A 6,918-nucleotide genomic window follows, 5' to 3' on the forward strand; every position below is an offset into this window, starting at 1 on the left:
CTGGCACTTGGGTGCTCGTCATTCCCAGGCCGCTGTGAACTCTGGGAATGTTTTGGCTTAAGCTTGTGGTAATGGTCCTCTTCCTGGAGGTTGTTCTTTGCCGCCTTGTGGGGTTTTATGTGAAGCATGTGCAGATTGCTTTTTCACTCAAAGACTCACGGAGACCCCATTCAGATTTCTGGAACTTTTTCTCTGTGTAGTTCCTCCTATCTGTACTCGGCCCTAAATTCTAGCTGCCTTGGCTTCCCTGACCTTTAATCTCTGTCACCTCAATTTGATGAGACTGTCAGGATGTGTTTGAGTTCTCCCTCTGCCTGAACTGCAGCTCAGAAATTGCCTCCAGGCAGGAAGCCGGGAAGACCCTGTAACTCACTGCACTCAGGGATCAGTCCTGTGCTGCCTGTTCTCTGTTGTCTGAAGGCAGTTTGTTCTGTTTTAGTTTTTGTATGGTAGAAGGTAGTTTTGTCTCTTATTTTCTCATGCTTCTCTCTTTTGAAGAGACCTAAAAAAGGCTATAGAGATATGATGTGTTAAGTTCACAGGACTTTGTTTGGGAGTATGGGGTAAAGAAGGATTACAGCAATGTATTTAATAGCATGAGCCTATAGGTGTGAGGCAAGTGGGGCTACTCTGCAAATATATAAAAGGCTTTCTAGAGAAACAGAAATTAACGGAGGTGAGGCCCAGCAGCCAGATGTAAAGTAGGGAGAGCTGGGCCACTGGTTCTTAAGCTCTAATGCAAAGAGAAGATTTAACGGGTATTTGTTAAAAGAGTGGATTCTAGGCTCCTACAAGAAATCCTGATTCAGAAGGTCTAGGGTGGAACCTCATAATTTGTATTTTTAACAGGCATCCTAAGGTGATTTTTTTTTTTGAAGATGGCACCTGAGCTAACATCTGTTAACAATCTTTTTTTTTTCTTCTTCTTCTTCTTCTCCCCAAAGCCCCCCAGTACCTAGTTGTATAGTCTAGTTGCAGTTCCTTCTAGTTGTGCTATGTGGGACGCCGCCTCAACATGGCCTGACCAGCAGTACTAGGTCTGCCCCCAGGACCCGAACCGGTGAAACCCTGGGCTGCCAAAGTGGAGCACACGAACTTAACCACTCAGCCACGGGGCCAGCCCCAACTAGGGTGATTCTGATGCAGGTGGTCTCTGGACCATTCTGAGGGAAACATCAGCTAAGGATCCCAGAGGGGTGTCCTGATGTGAGCCTATATAATTCCATCTCATGCACATGGGCAGGGCCCTTCACATGTGTAAAAGACTAGAAGAGGAGGAAGGATCGGGTGATAAGGGGCCAATGAGAAAGCAGTTGGCCTTCAGCACCAGATGGAAGATCACGGAATAGAAGCGTGTGAGCAAGAGGTGACAGGGTATCAGGTAGAAGAATCGCTTTCCCTTGCAGGTCTGGACTATGTACAGAAGGTGCACTTCGGGATTATGTTGCTGAAGGCCTCCACCAGGGACAGGTTCAGGCACAGGATCAAGAGCAGCCCTGAAGGAAAACGGCTGGAGTCAAAGCAGAATGAAACTGACTCTGCTGGCTGACCCGCCAGCAGCTACAAATATGGATTTAAATGAACCTTCGTCTCAATGGTGATCTGGCCTTTTTCATGAAATGCTCACCTCCAGCTCAGTGAGCTCTCTAGGGACACGATTTCAGTTTTGTAGTGATTCATGCTGGGTCATTACATTGGCCAAATTGCCTTGGTGCTGCATTGGAGAGCTCAGTAGAAACAGAGAGAGCGGGTTTGATTTTTCCATCAGAGTTCCAAAAAGCCCTATCTCAGCAAGAAGTCAAGAATTCAGGTCGACTGAGTGCTGCTGAGAATCCTTTATTAGTTTTCTCTCAATGTATCACCAGCGAGGAGTCACATCTTCCTACTTTCTGTCCAAACCCACTCACTACCACTAGTGCTTGGAGCAAAGAGAAGCCTTTCAACTACAGATGAAGAAACGACACAGAAGGAGTCCTTGGGGACAGAATCCGTTCTCTGACCAACAGACCGCTGCGTGGCTTCTTCAGAGCAGGATGTGCACTTAGGCTTGTGAGAAAGGAGAGAACGGTGGACGTTCATGTTAATTTCTGACACTAAGGAAGATGAGAACAGAGGTGAACCAATGGGGAAATGTCTTCTTAGCTTATTTTATGGTCTTTGGTGATTGAAGACAGCTCACAATGCCAAGAACTGACCCTGTTCAGAAGAGACTGACAACAAAGAAAGAAAATATCATTTCCATGGAAAGCCAACCTGCTGTGTGGGGAGTCAAAAAATTGCAATGTTGCAAGACTTCACAGTCACAGTTACAAACTGTTAATCACATTTCCATGGTGGGTGTTCTCAGAAGAGTCCCAGAAATCTTATTCCTGGAGCTGATTGGTGAATTAAGGAGGAGACTTTATTAAATGAAATACAGAGACCCCTTCCCTCTGTGGAGAAGAAAAACTGTTTTCAGCTAACATGTACTTATTGAATATCATAGATTATTTGTTTTCTCTCTATGAATTGTAGCATGATTTCCCAAGTGAGTTTTCCGAATATTCACCCTTTGGGATGTTACATAGGAAAAGAGTTTCATAGTAAAATTTGGGGGAACCATTGCCTACTACTTCTTCCTTGTGGACAGTCATTTTGCATGTAGATATATCAAAGATACTGAGAAGTCCTATGGTGTAGAAACTTACTTAACTTTGAACAAAACCTCATGTGTTCTAAACTTAATGGGTCATGGTACCATTTTTTCAGATACCTAATGGCACCCTGAAGGGCTTGTGTGCTCTGAAACATTCTTGAGAAATGTTACTTAGTACCACCAACAGAAGGATTAGACTCATCAATGCTGGGTCAGATATCACCAAAGGTTGACCGTCACAATGAGATACCTTCACACACCTATTAGGATGGCTCTCAAATAAAAAATACTGACAATATCAAGTGTTAGCAAACATGCAAGAACAATCAGAACTCTCATAAATTGCAGGTGGAATGCAAAATGGTGCACGCACTCTGGAAAACAGTTAGGCAGTTCCTTACAACATTACATATACACATACTGTTTTACCCAGCAAATTACTTCAAAGTATTTATCCTACAAAAATGAAAACCTATGTTCATACAAAACCTTGTACATGAATGTTTATAGCAGCTTTACTTATAATTGCCAAGAACTTGAAACAATCCAAACATTATTCAGTGGGTGTATGGATAAATAAATTGTTATACATCCACACAGTGGAATTCTATTAAACAGGAAAAGGGGATGGACTGCTGATACATAACAACATAGACGAATCTCATATGCATTATGCTAGGTGGAAGATTCCAGTCCAAACATTTACATACTATATGATTCCATTTATATGACATTTTTTTACATTTAATTTATTTTATCAAAATAACATAATTGAGGAACCATTGGATAACTCTATTGTTGTCAGGTGCAATAAAAACAAAATTAAACCCCAAATCATCAAGAAAACCTGTATTCCTGGCTTTCTTGTATACACATGATGTGACTGTAGAGAGACAAGGCTGGCCTGGTGGCCCCACCCCATAGGGGCAGCTCCTGGAAGACTAATAAATTCAGCATGATGGAAGACTGCTCCCTGAGAGGGTGGAGACTGGGAGAGGCAGGCCGAGTGCCTCTTCTGGAAAACCATCTCAATGCACTGGAGACCTCCAAGAAAAGCAAGTGTCCCCAAAGTGAAGTTCCATAGTACCAAAGCAGACTCCTTCAGGCAGCCACGGTCTCGACAGTCCTGGGCTGTTTGGTCCATTATGTGCAAAACTACCTGTTTGGCGCCACACCACTATCTCTGAAAAAAAAGTCCTTCCTGTGATAAGCATTCCTCATAGGAGCTGATTTCCTAAATCCACATGTCCCCACATCAGGGCTGGTTTGCCTACCTTCATTTCCCCTCCGAGTGCTTTTTCTTGCCCTAAAAATACTCATTTAACCAATAGCTGGGGCCCCAGATCAGGTATTGCCATCAGCAGCCACTGGTGCATCTGGAGAAGGCTCGGCTCTTGAGCGTGGGGGATGCAGGGAGGGAGAAAGACAAACCAGCATTGTGAATGGCTTCCTTCTCCCAGGGCCAGAAAGGGTAGAAAAGAAGGCAACATGAAGTTAAGGCCCTGTGAGTAGTCTAGCAGGTCCTTAGAAGCAGCTTCTCTGAAACAAGCTCTCTGTCCCCATAGAAAGGGAGCAGAAATGTGGTGCCTGCTGACTTCCCTTCCTCCCCTGGTAGCCTGAGTGCAGGTGCGAAGTCAGCTGGAAGACAGGCAGTCTAGGGGATGTGGTCAACGTGTAGGCATTGATGTCCTCGGTGTGGGCCACCCGATGCAGGGATGGCTTAGAAGCGCTCCGGTTGATTTTCGGTAGAGAGTGTTGGAGCAACTCGATGGAAGACAAGATCTGGGGAAAAAGAGGACTCTCCTCCTTAACTTTCTTCACGCAGTCAGCCACAAGCCTCTTCATTGCTTTGGGGCAGTTCTTGTATAGCTTACTAAGGTCTGGGGAGGCACACCCTCGGCCCACCATGAAGATGATCTGATCTCAGTTGTTTCCCGGGATGTGGGAGTAAGGCAGTTCCCCGTCATGAGCTCATAGAGTACAATGCGATAAGAGTAGACATCGGACTGGAAGCTGAACGGGTAATTATCCTGCATTCGGATCACCTCTGGGGCCATCCACAGGACAGAGCCAGTAGGTTGTTCAACCTGCTGAGAACCACTCCAGAGCGACTTGACTGTCGCCAAACCAAAGTCTCCAATTTTCACTGTCAGGCCTTCATGGAGAAATATATTGTTGGATTTCATATCTCTGTGGATGATGTTTTTTGCATGCAAATAGTCCATTCCCTGAGCCGTCTGCCAGGCGATGTCAATCAACTGGAACATCTGGAACTTGGTCTCCTGGACATGCAGGTGTTTGTAGAGGCTGCTGCCCTCACAGCACTGGGTCACAATTGCCAGGTTGTCCTTCGTCATGTACCCCGTGAAGAGCAGGATGTTCACGTGCCGTGTTTTACCCAGGACAGCCACCTCGTTCCTGAACGCCTAGAACTGCTCTGGTGTGGGGTCAACAACCTTTAAGATTTTCACTGCAACGTCTCCGTGCCATTTCCCCTTATACACAGTTCCAAAGGAGCCTGACCCAATCCAAGTGGAGAGCATCACTTCACTTGCTTCTATTTCCCAGTAATAGCTTGAATCTCTCTGACCACGAGGTCTAATTTTGTTTTTCTCCTGGGTCCCGGATCCTGGTGCCTGCTCTCTCTGTGCTGGCACAGGGGTTTTAGGCTGTGACCAGCCCGTTGGGCTCAGATTGTTGGGGCTGCTGGACAAGACTGAAGGTGAAGCTCATTCACTGTGACTTCGAATTGCATCCTCAATCATCCTGCTGTCCACAGTCAGGGTGGTGCTGACCATGTGGACATTAGGTGTGGACGTCGACCTCTGCCTCTGGGAGAGGGAACCTTCAGAGGAGGGACTGGAGGTGTTGAATGTGAAGGCGTGGGGCGTGGAGTATCTGTGCTGGGAACTAACAGGCATCTGGGAAACAGACTCTCGCATCCGACGCATTGTCAAGGAAGGCAGTGCTGGGACTCCACTATCACCAGTAGTGGAATTTGGAAACAGTAAGAGTTGTCTGATGTTACTCCAGTCCACACACATAGTAGGTACTTTGGTGCTACAGTGCTCATGAAATTTGTAGCCACAAGTCTGACATTGAAATCCATTTAGCAAGAACTTCTGACAGATGTCACAAAAGGCAAGCTTCAGAAAGGTCTTCCGAGCAAAGCTGTGTGTTGTGAGAGGAACATGATCCAGGAAATCTAAACCTTGAAGTTCTTCTCCAATCAATGAGGCAGCATCAGTATTCCAATCTAAACGTGCTTTTTTACCTTTGTGTTCGTGGAGAAGTCTGAACACTGCACAGCACTCCGGTTGCAGGCCCCTCACCTTGAGTGCTTTCATAAGGCAGTCATGCAAGCTCATTCCATTTCGCACATTGACCACCGTTCTTTGCTTATTTGGCAAGAAAACACGGATAGTGTTGCTTGTCTCAGAAGAGTCCGTAAGTTTGCCATCATCTGACGCCCGACGCTGATAGCCAAACTGCTGAACTATTGTAGGGGAGATACAGCTGGGGCCATCAAACACCGCGTCTTTGAATCCAAAACCATTGCTGATCGTCTTCCAGGGCCCCTGTATGTACTCCATTGATGCAGCTTACCAATACTTAAACCTGAGGGAGCCGGGCCGAGTAGGTGTCCCGTCGTCCGGCTGCAGCGTCTGGTCCGCTCCTCCTCCCCCAGGCAGGTGGGGGAGCGGGAGGCGGTCACATTCGGCGCGTCCCCAGCCCAGGGGACGGGGCCCCGGCAGCCCCCGCATCGCTGCACTCGCGCTCGGCGCCTCAGGGCACACGCCCTAAAGCCCGGCCAGCTGGCCCTCTTCGGGGCCCAAAGAGAGCGGCAGGGAGGCCTTCCAGTCCGCTCGCTCTAGTCTTACTCCCGCCATCTAAGATGGCCGCCCAGCACCCGCGATGAAGAGACTCTCCCATTTATATGACATTTTTAAAAAGGCAAAAATATAGGAGAAGAGAACAGATTAGCAGTTGGTAATCTGAGGGGTCTTTTTAAAAGAGTGGCCCTGAGCTAACATCTGTTGCCAATCTCAGATTAGTTGCTAGGGATGATAGGTGGGCAGAGGGTGTGAACACAAAGGGAAAGCCTAAAGGAATTATGTGGAGTGCTGAAATTGTTGTGTATTCTGCCTATGGTGGTGGTTATGAGAATCTATGTGTATGTAAAAACGTATACAACTTTACACCAAGAAAGTAAGTTTTGCGGTGTGTAAATTTTATCTAAATAGAGAATTTTGACCCAGTAACTTTACTTCTTGGAATTTACC

At 46.6% G+C, this 6,918-nt stretch overlaps 1 pseudogene; it reads right to left on the reverse strand.

Annotated features, from left to right (window-relative positions):
• Positions 1–4,159: 4,159 nt before the first annotated feature.
• Positions 4,160–6,264, reverse strand: LOC124235210 (RAF proto-oncogene serine/threonine-protein kinase-like; annotated as a pseudogene).
• Between the last annotated feature and the right edge of the window lie 654 nt (positions 6,265–6,918).

This window comes from Equus quagga, chromosome 2 (assembly GCF_021613505.1).
Source record: "Equus quagga isolate Etosha38 chromosome 2, UCLA_HA_Equagga_1.0, whole genome shotgun sequence".
Taxonomy (NCBI): domain Eukaryota; kingdom Metazoa; phylum Chordata; class Mammalia; order Perissodactyla; family Equidae; genus Equus; species Equus quagga.